Here is a 14690-nt window from a genome sequence, read left to right as displayed (position 1 = left end):
AGAACTGAACACACCATTTTGCCTCACACAAACCGTTCCTCTTTCTGACTTCCTGATTCCTGTGAATAACATCAAACACTTCCCAGTAACTCGTGCTTGAAGCTCTAATCATTTTTTTTCACAACCATTTCTCCCTCACCACCACTTAACTGATCATAGTTCCCACAGTATTTTCAAACTCTATTTCTACCTATTTCCTCTTCTAGGGTCACCATCCTAGTTCAGGCCTCCAACCCGGTTTTCTTGCCTCAAGTCCCTTTTCGCCATCAAATTCTTTTCATCTCTAGTTCCCAAATAAATCTTAAGCAAATAATGCTTCTATCATTGAACCTGTTTTACCCCATTACCTCTGCCTCTGCTGAAACACCTCTGGTGGCTCCTCATTGCTTACCAAACTCTAGGCTTTCAACCCCTTCCACAAGATGACCCCTTACTACCTTTCTGACCTTATCTTTAATTACTCTATTATTTGCATCCATCTTGCCTCTTCCCAAGAAGCCCCTGTGCCTTTTTACCTTCATACATCTATTATTGTTTCTCATACTTTGAAAAACCTACAATCTCATTTCACCTGTCCAACTCATGTCACTCTTTAAGGCCAAACCAAATGCCATCTCTCTAGCAAGTGAAATAGATTTACAGAAAATTCATTTTAAAACTGATGAATTTATTTAATTCATTAAACACATACAATGAAATAAAATTCTACCCTGAAGGATTAGGTTTGTTCCTGGCAACAAGATTAAGAATTAAAATGAAATCATTAGAAAATTAGTGTGGGGGTTTGACTAGTTAGACAAAAATAGAGGCCAGGAGTCTTTATTTTGGCAAGAAGAACGGAGGGTTAGAAATGGGGGACTGAGCTAGAGCCAGAATAGACTATGATGGGTCATGATTACCAGTAAGTTGGTGAGAGCAGTTAGGCCAGTATTGGTTATAATAGCATAGACTCGTCTGAGAGTGTGAAAAGTTGTGCATAAATGCAAATTATGTGAAAATGGATTGCTACCACACTTACAAGTTAGGTCCGCTTATGGCCAGCAGTTCTCAAAATGTGGTCTGTGGACAACATGAAGTCCCTGAAAACCTTTCAAGTAACCGCAGGGTCAAAACTATTTACAAAATAATACTAAGACATTACTTGCCTCTCAAACTGTGTTGACATTTGTACTATAATACGAAGGCAATGGTGGTAAAATTGCTGGTGCCTTAACAGAAATCATCGCAGTGATACCAGCCTATACTGATAGCCATTGCATTCTTCACTGCTGTATACTCACAAAGAAAAAAAAGTTTCATTTAATAATATGCTTGATAAAATAGCAATAATTACTCATTTTATTTCACATGAACTACTAATTCCATGTCTTTTAAAAATTCTATGATACAAAATGCATACAGCATTCCTGCTGCATACCTAGGCACAATGGTTGTCCTGAGGACAAGGATTTATGTGATTCGGTTGTGAGTTGAACAAGCCATTTTTTGTATATGGAACACCATTTTTACTTGAAAGAATGACAGACAAACTACAGTTATTCAGACTTGGGTATTTGGCAGATATTGTCTCAAAACTTAGTGAAGTCTGTCGCTTCAATGAAAACAAACTGCAGCATTTGTTGTTAAAGATAAAATTTGAGCTTTCAAGAGAAATTCAGAATTTTGGGAAACTTGTATCCATCCATGAGTTTGACAATTTCCTAATTCTTTTATTTATTTATTATTATTTTTAAAATTTTTGTTTAATATTTATTTTTGACAGAGAGAGAGAGAGACAGAGCATGAGCGGGGGAGGGGCAGAGAGAGAGGGAGACACAGAATCGGAAGCAGGCTCCAGGCTCCAAGCTGTTAGCACAGACCTTGACACGGGGCTCAAACTCATGGACCGTGAGATCATGACCTGAGCTGAAGTCGGACGCCCAACCGACTGAGCCACCTAGGCACCCTGACAATTTCCTAATTCTTAGGGACTTTTCTGATGAGATCAGTGACGATGGTAATAAATGTGAGTTTTTGATAATTCAAAATGAGATGTATCAGAATTTGGAAGATATGTATACCTTAGTGAACCACTATTTTCCAAATGACCAATGCATGATGTTACAAAATAATGCATAGTTCCATTCAAAGTTCAAGATACCCCATTATACATCAGTGGATTTTAATGTTACAGTATACAAATGTCCATCCATACAGCGTCAGATTCCACATTGCTACTAATCGTTAAGAAACTATCACTTGTAGGGTTTTGGAGGTGTGATATCAAAGAAGAATATTCACAATTATCTTTTTAAAAAAACTATTAAAATTCGCCTTCCTTCTCCAATTACATATGTGTATGAGACTGGATTCTCTAAATTTAATTCAACTAAAACAACATATCAGAACAGATTAAATATAGAAGTAGATATAAGAATTGAGTTGTCCTGTATTTGCTCTGTGGCAACCCCGCTCAGAAGGTAGCCTCATTTTGGAAGTAAAACGTTCGCTGATGTTAATAGTACTCTCTTGTTTAAATAGTAACAATCATAATGTACCGAACAAGAATGATTTTAGATTTTCAGAAAGTAGAGTTCACCAACAGGCAGGGGAAGATTCACCAACAGAAGGAAGATTGAGCTCACCTCCTCCCATGGACACACACCAAGGCAACAACTACATGTAATGCAACTCATTGTGAAAATGACCTGAAGACTAGCAGAATGGACCTTCCACAGGTAAAGTCATAAAGAGAAGGCCATATCAGGGGCACCTGGGTGGCTCAGTCAGTTAAGCGTCCAACTTTGGCTCAGGTCATGATCTCACAGTTCGTGAGTCCAAGCCCTGAGTTGGGTTCTGTGCTCAGAGCCTCTCTAGGCCCCTTCCCTGCTTGTGCTCTCCCTCTCTCAAAAATAAATAAACATTGAAAATAAATTTAAAAAAAAGAATTAATACCTATTCTTCTCAAACTATTCTAAAAAATAGAAGAGGAAGGCCTGCTTCCAAATTCATTCTACCAGAACCAAAGTACAAAAAACCAAAATTACAAACCAATATTCCTGATGAACATAGATGAAAAAATCCTCAAAATATTATCAAACTGAATTTAAAAATATATTAGTGGGGGCGCTTGGGTGGCTCAGTCGGTTAAGTGTCCGACTTTGGCTCAGGTCATGATTTCACGGTTCGTGGGTTCGAGCCCTGCATCAGGCTCTGTGCTGAATGCTTGCTCAGAGCCTGGAGCCTGCTTCAGATTCTGTGTCTCCTTCTCTCTCTGCCCCTCCTCCACTTGCACTCTGTCTCACTCTGTCTTTCAAAAATAAATAAATGTAAAAAAAATAAAAACAAAAAAATAAAAATACATTAGTGTGTTAACTAACTGGAATTAAAATTAAAACTGAAAAAAAAATACATTGAAAGAATCATTCAGGATGTCCAGTGTATGCAAGGATGACTCAATATCAGCAAACCAATCAATGTGATACATCACATTAACAAAATGAAGGATAAAAATCATATGATCATTGTAATAAATGCAGAAAAAACATCTGACAACATTCACATTCATGATAAAAGCTTTCACAAAATGGGTTTAGAGGGAACATACCTCAACATAATAAAAGCCATATATGACAAACCCATAGCTAACATCATACTCAATGGTGAAAGGCTGGAAGTGTTTTCTCTAAGATAGGAATAAGACAAGGATGTCTACTCTCATTGCTTTTACTGAACATAGTACTGGAAGTCCTAGCCACAAAAATCAAACAAGAAAAAGAAATAAAAAGCATCCAAACTATTAGGGGAAAGTCAAACTGTCATTATTTGCAGATGACATGATACAGTATGTAGAAAACCCTAAAGACTCCACCAAAAGACTATTAGAACTAATAAATAAATTCAGGAAAGTTGCAGGATACAAAATCAATTATACAGAAGTCTGTTGAATTTCTATACACTAATAGAAAAAGAAATAAAGAAAATAATCCCGTTTATAATTACACCAAAAAGAATAATATACCTAGGAATAAATGTAAGAAGGTGAAAGATCTGCACTCTGAAAACTATAAAACATTGATGAAAAAAATTGAAAAATGACACAAATGAAAAGATATGCTCATTGACTGGAATAATTAATACTGTTAAAATGTCCATACTTACCCAAAACAATCAACAGATTCAATGCTATCTTCATCAAAATACCAATAATATTTTTTCACAGAACTAAAAGAAGTAATCCTAAAGTTTGTATGGAACTGTGCAAAGAAGACACTGAATTGCCAAAGCAATCTTGAGAAAGAAAGAGCAAAGCTGAAGGTATCACAATCCCAGATTTCAAACTATACAACAAAGCTATAGTAATAAAAACAGTATGGTATTGGTACAAAAATAGACACATAGATCAAGAGAACAGAAAGCCCAGAAATAAACACATGCTTATATTGTCAATTAATTTATGACAAATGTGACAAGAATATACAACAGGGAAAAGACAGTATCTTCAATAAATAGTGTTGTGAAAACTGAACAGATACATGCAAAAGAATGAAATGGGACCACTTTTTTATGCTGAACATGAAAATAAATTCAAAATGGATTAAAGACCTGAATGTAAGACCTGATACCATAAAACTCCTCAAGGAAAACATAGACAGTAAACTATTAGACACTGGCCTTTGCACTATTTTTCCAGATCTGTCCCCTCAAGTAAGGGAAATAAAAGCAAAAATTAAAAATTGGGACTACATCAAATTAAAAACTTTTTTTTTTTTGCACAGTGAGGGAAATGATCAACAAAATGAAAAGGCAACCTACTTAAAGACAATATATTTGCAAATAATATACTCAATAGGAGGTTAATATTCAAAATACATTCTCAACACACACTCATACAACTCAACACACACATAAAAGCAAATAATCCAATTTTAAAAATGGGCAGAGGATTTGCATAGACATTCTTACAAGGAAGACATGCAGGAAGCCAACAGACACATGAAAAGATGCTCAACATCACTAATAATCAGGGAATTGCAAATCAAAACTACAGTGAGTGCGGTGCCTGAGTGGCTCAGTCAGTTGAGTGTCTGACTCTTGATTTCGGCTCAGGTCATGATCTTGTGGCTGTGGAATTGAGCCCTGAGTCAGGCTCCATGCTGGTCATGGAGTTTGCTTAAGATTCTCTCGGGGCACCTGGGTGGCTCAGTCGGTTAAGCAGCCGACTTCGGCTCAGGTCATGATCTCGCGGTCCATGAGTTCGAGCCCCGCGTCGGGCTCTGTGCTGACAGCTCAGAGCCTGGAGCCTGTTTCAGATTCTGTGTTTCCCTCTCTCTGACCCTCCCCCATTCATGCTCTGTCTCTGTCTCAAAAATAAATAAAAGTTTAAAAAAAATTTAAAAAAAAAAAGATTCTCTCATTCTCTGCCCCTCTCCCCAACTCTCCCGTGTTCTCTCTCTCTAAAATAAAAACAAACAAATAAAACACAGTGAGGTATTACCTCACACCAGTCTGTCTGTGGGAGTGTAAATGGTGCAACCACTATGGAAACAGTACAGAGTTACCTCAAAAAATTAAAAAGAGAAATATCATACAACCCAGTAATTCCACTTCTGGGTATTTAGCTGAAGAAACAAAAAGACTAATTCAAAAAGATACATGCAGCTCTATGCATATTACAGCACTATTTACAATAGTCAAGATGTGCAAGGAACCTAAGTGTCCACAGATAGATGAATGGATAAAGAAGATGTGATAAACATACACAATGGGGGCACCTGGGTGGCTTATCATTTAAGCGTCTGACTTCAGCTGAGGTCATGATCTCATGGCTCAGGGTTCGAGCCCCGTGTCAGGCTCTATGCTGACAGCTCAGAGCCTGGAGCCTGCTTCAAATTCTTTATCTCCCTCTCTCTCTGCCCCTCCCCAACTTGTGCTGTCTCTATCTGTCTCTGGCTCTCAAAAATAAATAAACGTTAAAAAAAAAAAAAACATACACAATTGATTATGGATTACTACTCAGCCACAAGAAAGAATGAAATCTTGGCATTCACAACAACATGGATGGACATAGAGGGTTTTATGCTGAGTAAAATAAGTCAGACAGAGAAAGACAAGTATTACACGATTTTACTTACATATGAAATCTAAAAAATAAAACAAACAAACAGAAAGAGACTCATATAATGCAAAGAACAACTGGGGGTTGCCAGAGGAGAAGGGATTATGGGATAGGTGAAATAGTGGAAGAGAACTAAGAGGTACAAACTGCCAGGGGGCCTGCGTGGCTCAATTGGTTGAGTGTCCAACTTCGGCTCAGGTCATGACCTCACAGCTTGTGAGTTTGATCCTGCATTGGGCTCTGTGCTGATGGCTCAGAGCCTGGAGCCTGTTTTGGATTTCTGTGTGTGTCTCTCTCTCCCCCTTCTCCACTCATGCTCTATCGCTCTCTCTCAAAAATAAATATTGAAAAATTTAAAAACAGGTACAGGGGCGCCTGGGTGGCGCAGTCGGTTAAGTGTCCGACCTCAGCCAGGTCACGATCTCGCGGTCCGTGAGTTCGAGCCCCACGTCGGGCTCTGGGCTGATGGCTCAGAGCCTGGAGCCTGTTTCCGATTCTGTGTCTCCCTCTCTCTCTGCCCCTCCCCCATTCATGCTCTGTCTCTCTCTGTCCCAAAAATAAATAAACGTTGAAAAAAAAAATTAAAAAAAAAATAAAAACAGGTACAAATTTCCAGTTATAAGTCACAGAAATGGAAAGTACAGCACAGGGAATATCATCAATAATATTGTAATAACTTTGTATGGTGAAAGACAGCAACTAAACTGATTGTGATGAGGATTTTGTAATGTACATAATTGTCAAACACTGTATTGTATACATGACACTAATATTGTATATCAATTATACTTCAATTAAAATTAAAAAAAGAACTGAGCTGTCCTCTATAAAGCCAGCCATTAAAGGGATTTGCAAAAATGTAAAACCAATAGTACTCACTAAATTATTTTTGAAAATACATTTAATTAAAAAAAATGTTACTTATGTTAAAATATAATGGGTATTGTAATTTTTAAAGGAATCAAAAAAAATTTTTAAGTAGGCTTCACACACCCAGCACAGACAACGCGGGGCCTGAACTCATGACCCTGAGATCAAGACCTGAGCTGAGATCAAGAGTCAGACACCTAACTGAATGAGCTACCTAGGCACCCCAGAAATCGATCAATTTCTTTTTAAAGTTTTATTTATTTATTTTGAAGTTGGGGGGAGGGAGAGGCAAAGACAGAGGGCAATAGAGAATCCCAAATAGGCTCTGTGCTACCAGTGCAGAGCCTGATCTGGGGCTTGAATCCATGAACTGTGAGATCATGACCTGAGCCAAAACCAAGAGTCAGATGCTTAACCAACTGAGCCACCCAGGTGCCCCAGGAATGAATTAATTTTTTAAAAATCCTGCTATAATTTCTAACACGATAAATATCAACAAATTTAATCCAGATAAACAAAAGCTCTTTGGAATTTTCCATAATTTTTTTAACATTAAACATTTAAGAACTGCTGCTCTTGACACGGCCCAGGGCAGCCTTCTTAGGACTGTTAGGAAACAGAGGTTAAGGAATGGATAGCTCCCCTGTTTAAGTGGCTGTGTGTTTTGGTTCAGAAATTGTTCAAATCTGTCTTGGGCCAAAGTAGAAGAGAATCTAAGGTCAGATGAAATTAGGATTACCTGCATCCCCTGGTTTATTGATGTCTATTCCAAACTTTAGCTTTATTTTGTCAGAGTTCTGATATCCTCACCTCAACGTAGCCTCTCAAGGACAGACTGGCAATACAACTAGATTAATAGAACTCCTAGGTCTGTTCTTACGAATCATACCCTTCCTAGTTAAGAAAACGACAATTATCTTCACCATTGTTAGGTAATCACGTGGTCTAAGCTCATAATCTATATCATCCACTAGGATGCAAGTGGAGAATGTGGGCTGCAAGAAACTGGGGTGCTTATTTTGCTTTAGAGGAGGAGAAACTGGTGAAATATGGGATAGATATAGAAAATGAAGAGAAGCTTCAGTTTTATGATCTTGGTGGTGGGGAGGAGACCCAAGAAGAGATTGGATAATGTTCACAGGGCTTTAGGAATGAGATTTCATAAACAACCCTAAATTTAGTTTCCTCTATGCAAGAGTTTCCCTGATATAAGTTGGATTAGACCTTGGGGATTGCTTCAATTTGATGAATGAGCATCTGTTTAAATGGTTTGTAGATGGTTTAAATGGTTTGTACATGGCTAAAGTACAGTGAAAGAGATGAAGCACTAGGAAAATGGAAAATATAGTTTATGTGGAAGGGAAGGTTCCATTATAAAATGGAAGGTTATATTATTGTTATTGGGGGAATTCAGTAATGAAAAGGAAAAATGATCTAATTATTTGTCTTGATAGTAGGCAATGATCCTGTCAATTAGACTAAGTCAATAAAGGAAAAAGTAAATGTTGACCTAACAGGCAAAAAGACACTGACAAAAACAGGATAGAAATGGGAAAGAGGGTCTAATCTTTCATGAGAACAGACCAAATTAGGGTTGAGTTGTAGCAAATTTCCAGGTGTAAAAAGCACTCTAAGTGCAGACTCTGTGGTGGTCACTGGCCTATTTTCTCTCAGATTCATCATTCCCTGGCTCTCCCTTGCTCTACACTCTGAATCACAGGATATGGCCAGGTTAAACCATATTTCCCAGTATCCGTTTGCCAACTGGTCACTAGTTAGTTTCAGCAAATAGAAGATAGTAGTGGGAGATCAGAAGGGAAAATGAGGGAGAAGCATCTTACCACTAGGGAAAAGGCACAGGAAACCATCATATACAACACTTGTCACTTGGAAGGCTGCCAGTTTTGAGTGGACTCAGAAAAAGATAGTTCCTGAGTACAATTACTCTTCATTTATGGACCTGAGAAACTAAAAGAAACAAGTTATCTGCCTCCAACATACCCAACATTCAATGGTGGCACAGATTTAGTATAATAGTTATAAACATTACAGTTCAAAAAGGGGGAAAATGAAAGGTAAAAAGAAGTCCTTGGTCCATAACATTTTGAAATACAACTAGGTAAATGTTGGGAGTTCCTTGATTAGGTTCTTTGTCTTTGGGATAATCCTCCATGGCTCTTGATTCTGCCCTCTGGGTTCAGCCCTCTGAGTCATCTTTCCTTTTTTATGGAAGGTTAACCTACATGAGTAGGTTTATCAGCCTATTTCCTGCCAGTAAAATTTGGGGGGGGGGGTCTGGCAGCCTCCTTTTGTTTTATAATTCTGTCTTTCTCATTCCAAACTGGCATTGTTTTTGCTGAAATAAGTTCCTCAAGAACTTGATGGGTCTTCACATATTTCAGTGAGGTTTACTCCATTAGACAAAGACCACACAAGCTATAGTTTGTTTCAAAAAAACCTCATCTCTATCTTTGGCTCCTGCTGAGAGCCTAGGGCTGAGAAATAGCATCTTTAAACTTCTTAGAGGCCAAGAGGTTTGATTGAGAAGATGTGAGGCACACCCTTCTACTGAAAAAGCCCTTTGTGTGATTAAAGACCTTGTCCTTTGATCTCTTTCAGGTTTTAACAAAAGGTTGTGGACTTATTCCCTGGGAATTTTCTCCAGAGTAAGCTTTCCATTTTTCTTTTTTAAGTTTATTTATTTGAGAGAGACAGAGACAGTGTGAATAGGGGAGGAGTAGACAGAGAGGGAGGGAGGGAGGGAGGGAGGGAAGGAGAGAGAGAGAGAGAGAGAGAGAGAGAGAGAGAGAGAATCCCAAGCAGGCTCCCCACTGCCTGCATACAGCCTGACATGGGGCTTAAACCCATGAAACCATGAGATCATGACCTGAACTGAAACCTGGATGCTTAACCAACTGAGCCACCCAGGCATCCCTAGAACAAGCTTTCCTGATAGTGTTCAGAATCCATTTCCTAGTGTTAATATTTTTACCATCTGGGGAGGATGAAGATTTTCAAAATTATCCAGTCCTGATCCCTTTTTGTTTAATAGTTCTTCCCTAAACTGTCTCTCTTTTCTTGAATTTTACTCTTACGTAGCAAGAATAAACCAGTAGTCACCTTCAACACTTTGCTTGGAAATCTCCTTAACTGTATAACCAAATTCATCATTTACAAGTTCTGCTTTCAACATAACGGCAGGAGGTAATTTTACTAAGTTGTCTGCAACTAGGATTCCCTTTCCCCTAGTTTCCAATAACATGTTCCTCATTTCCTTCTGAGTTCTCAATGTTAATGTCCTCATTTTCATATTTCTACTGATAATCTGTTCATGCTTTATCATGCTTTTCAACATTTTTCCAGCCTCCACCCACTGCTCAGTTCCTAAACCATGGACATATTTTTAGGTATTTGTTACAAGAGCACCCCACTTCTAGATACCAAAATCTGTATATTTTATATTTATGTGCAACAAATCCCATAAATTTAGCAGCTTAAAACAATACACTTTATTATCTCTGTTTCTGTGTGGGTTAAGAGCCCAGGCACACCTTAGTTGGGGTTTCCACTTTTGGGTCTCTCCTGGTTACACCGAATGTTTTGGGTGGGCTCTGTTCCCATTTGGAGGCTCAAGCAAAGAAGAATCTGCTTCCAGATTCTCTGAGATTTTTAGCAGAATCCATTTCCTTGCAGCTGTAGGACTCGGGGCTTTAGATGTTTTTTGCTGGCTGCCATCCAGAGGCTGTTTTCAGTTTCTAGAGGCCACCTGAGTTTCTTGCCACATGGTCCTCTCCATAGGCAGTTCACAACACAGCAGCTTGCTTCATCAAAGCCAGCAGGAAAATGAGAAAGAACAATTCTGCTACCAAGATGGATTCTTACATAATGTAACATAATGATGAGAGTGATGTATCCCACCACATCTATGATATTATAATATAATATAATTATGGGAATAATATCCTATCACCTTTGCCAAATTATATTGGTTCAAAGCAATTTACAGGCTCCATCTTATGAAAATTAATAAAGGGAAACCTCACTAAAGTGAACTTGGGATAATAGAAGGAAAAGCTGGAATGGGAAGCCATACCACTTAGTGTCAATTATAGAAAGAATTGTCAATTACAGATCCCTGAAACAAGCATTCTCAACAGGCAAGAATCATTAATCACAGGCCCCAAGAGGGAAAGATGTACATTGCATCTGCTACAAGAAACTAACTACCCCTGTAACCCTGCCAATGAGAAACTGCCACTACCCTAGACTCATGCTTTTCTCCAATGGATTTTTGTTCAAAAACAAACCCTCCCAATGTCCTCCTTTTCCATAAAATAACATTCTTTGCCTTTGTTAGACAATCAATAATTTTGCTATAACTTGCCGGTCCTGAATTGCAATTCTGTTTTTGCAAAATAAATCCATTTTTGGCTGGCAAAATACCTTTTATTTTTAAGGTTTACAACCTATATTTAGGGGTAGGAACTTAAGGAAGGACATTAATATTGGAAGACAGAGACCACTGGGAGCTACCTTAGGGTCTATTGCCACACACACATAATTTCTCAGGACTATTTTTAATAACGCAATGCTAAAACTTCATTGAAAAGAGCACACAAAGGAATTCCAAGATGCAGTATCTCTCCTCCATAAAAGCAGAACTTTCCCTGGATATTAGATTGGGCTAGGCTGGTAAGTGGAGCTCAATTAGTTTCTGTTGTAGACAGAGCATTTTATCAAGTATGAACCTGGCAGATCTTGACAGCTCAGAAAGAGCAACAGAAGTAATTGAATATAAAGGAGAAAACTGTTAAAGAACATTTATCACACAAAAAAACCTAGTTTCTTCAGTTATCTCTATTTCCATGGTGTCTGTCACCTCAAGTGGTAGCCACCACTCTTTCTACTTTGCTAGAATGACTATCATTCACTTTACTTTGGTCATTTGTCAAATCATAAAGATGAAATCAGATGACTTTCAGGTCACATGTTGGCTAGGGATGGAATTACAAAGAAAGGAAAATCATGACACTTGGGGAAATAGCTATGAGGAAGGAAAACCAATGGAGGACTTAAGAAAAGGACTTGAGTCAGAGTCATCTGACACCATGGCTAGCACACTGAATTTTTTAAATTCTCACATAAAACTTCTAAAATGGTTATCTTAAGATTATACTGGCTGAATAGTCAGGGTTGTTTCCTTTACTTAAAATTGGGTTAGTGTTCTTTGAAATGTCTAAAGAAATAGGGCTACCATTGGTTGAATGTATTGTATGTACAGGCCACAATTTCACAACATTTTTATGGGATAGATGCTATTTTCAATCCTTTCTCCTAAGTATGGGGAAATTGTTCATCTCAGTTAGGATGTTGAGTAACTTGCCCAAGGTCACACAACAAGTAAATGAGACAGCCAAGATGCCAGAGCATACCTGCTGACTCTAAAGTTAAAGCCTTTAGCCACTGCAGTACAGTGTTGCCTCAGGCTTCAAGATAGAGGAATCTCAAAAAAGTTTTTAATATTTAAAAATAATTTAAGTTTTTCCGTACCTCATTTTAGTCTATCTTAAACTAGTGAACTTAAAATTTGTTTTTCTTCTGGAAGATGCAAACTAATCTGTAGTGACAGAAAGCACATCAGTGGTTACTGGAGGATGGGAGAGGGTTGGGAGGGCCAGGAGACAGGAAGAAGGAAATACAAAGTGGCACAAAAAATTTTTAGGAATGATAAATATGTTCACTATTTTGAACTATGGTAGCGATAGTTCACAGTTGAATACATGTCAAAACTTATCAAATCATACTTTAAATTGTACAGTTTATTGTGTGTCAGTTATTCTTAATATTACAGATGAGGAAATAGATATCAAGAAGTTAAAGTCCCTTGTCCAAGATTAACCAGAGAGGCGGTAGCAGAGACAGGATAAAATACAGTTTTAAAAATTCTTGAAAAAAGTACTGTTCTTCCCTCTCAGTTTGATAATTTATACCTACATGGTTTCAAAAAGGGCTTGAAGAGACATAAAATATGAAATATATATTATAGGAAGAAGATCGTATTTAAGAACTCTCAGTTAACTTACATATCTCAGTTGAGCACTGGAAATCCATGGTGAATTCATTTAATGAAAAAGTTTAATGTATCTCATTAGAAGTCTGTCATCACAAGCAATCTGAGAAATATATATTTTTAGGAATTTTATAATTATGTGACCAGCAGGGGGCAACTAAATACTTGAGAAACAGCATCATATACGGGAAAACAAATTAAAATTGGAGACTATGAACATTCTCAGTTGTACAGAACTTAATTCTTTTTAAAATGATAAGTAACACCTAGGCACACATTCTCACAATATTGAATTTGTGAAGACAATTAGAACACTCCCCTAAGTAAAATCTATATACTAAGGCCTATATGTGGCAGATTGTTTTGGTTGTTTTTTCAGTCTACAAGGTTCTTTGCAAAAATCTATGAATTTTATAACCATTGAGTTTTTTTTAACTTTGTGTTATATAATATATAATACACATTGACATACATCTGTAGGTTATTCTAGGATTCTGAGATTTTACTCGATATTCTAAGATCAAAGTAATTAAGATTTGCATAGAATCTCATTTTTAACCTAAAATTTAATAAAGTATCATTTCCTAACCTTCTTTTAAGACTAATTTTTAGGTTGTTATATTAGTCATGGTTCTCCATTGAAACAGAACCAACTGTGTTAGAAGAGACCTATATGGTCAAATAATCCAAACTTCCTCCAGACAAAACTACAATAACTGGCACAACTAGTTTAATTTAAACTAAATTTAAATAAATTGAATTAAATACATCTAGTAGTGGTGGAGTTCTGCCAGAGCTCCAGTGTGGAATTGGGAAGTACTATAGGATAAAGGTTAAGCATGAATTCAGGGGTCAGATTATCCAGGTTCACATAATGCCTTCTCTACTTACTTTCTGTGTAACACTGGATGAGTTACTTAAATTTGCTAATCCTCCATTTCCTCACCTATACAAAAAGGACAGTAATAATAGCTATTCACAGTACAAATTGCTAGTGTTAATCAATATTCAGTTCTCTTTTTCTTCTGGGCGCTCAGTAGAATGACTGTCATTTCTCAGCACCCCTGCAACTGGATGGGCACATGTGATTCTGTCTGGTCAATGAAATACTGTGCAATCGACACGTGTCAGTTTCTAGATGAGGCCATGAAAGGTCAATATGAAATTTTTTAGTGTTTATTCTCCTACTGGGACAATCATGGAAAAAGACTCATATTAAGATGGTGGCACCACAAGGTTAAAGAGCCTAGATTATTATGTCATCACATGGAAGACATGAGCCAGAGCCAACCTGGAGCCAGAGCCAACATTTTGAAATTAGACATAAATCTCTGTTCAGTTAAATCATTGATTTTCCAGCTGCAGAATAACCTAGACTATTCTGTTCTGTCGGAGTTGTTCTGATGATTCAATCATAGTATGAGAATTGCTTGTCTGATAAACAATAATAACTCAAATATTGTAATTATTATGTTGAATCAATCATTGATATTGAATCAACGAATATAAAGCATTGCTTTGTTGTTGATTATTATAATGATTCAAAACTCAGTCAAATTAGAGTACCAGGTAACTTTTGTTTAAAGTATTCTCTTTGAACTTCTCCTTGGAACATTGCCTAACACACAGTAGGCATTCAGCAATAAATGAACA

The 14690-nt window shown here is 37.3% G+C and overlaps 1 long non-coding RNA gene across 2 annotated transcripts in view; it reads right to left on the bottom strand.

Moving 5' to 3' along the window:
- The window catches only part of LOC125170223 (uncharacterized), a 31968-nt gene that overhangs the window by 4771 nt on the left and 12507 nt on the right, over positions 1-14690 (bottom strand). Inside the window, exon 4 of one of the 2 annotated variants that reach the window (XR_007153938.1) lies at positions 10529-10788. The exons of the other annotated variant lie outside the window; for it this stretch is intronic. This is a non-coding gene — a long non-coding RNA (uncharacterized LOC125170223). Of the gene's footprint in view, positions 1-10528; positions 10789-14690 lie in introns of those variants that run through there. 2 annotated transcript variants of the gene reach the window in all.

Source organism: Prionailurus viverrinus, chromosome B4 (assembly GCF_022837055.1).
Source record: "Prionailurus viverrinus isolate Anna chromosome B4, UM_Priviv_1.0, whole genome shotgun sequence".
NCBI classification, from domain to species: domain Eukaryota; kingdom Metazoa; phylum Chordata; class Mammalia; order Carnivora; family Felidae; genus Prionailurus; species Prionailurus viverrinus.
Note: the sequence above shows the minus strand (reverse complement) of the source record. Positions and strands in the feature narration are given on the sequence as shown.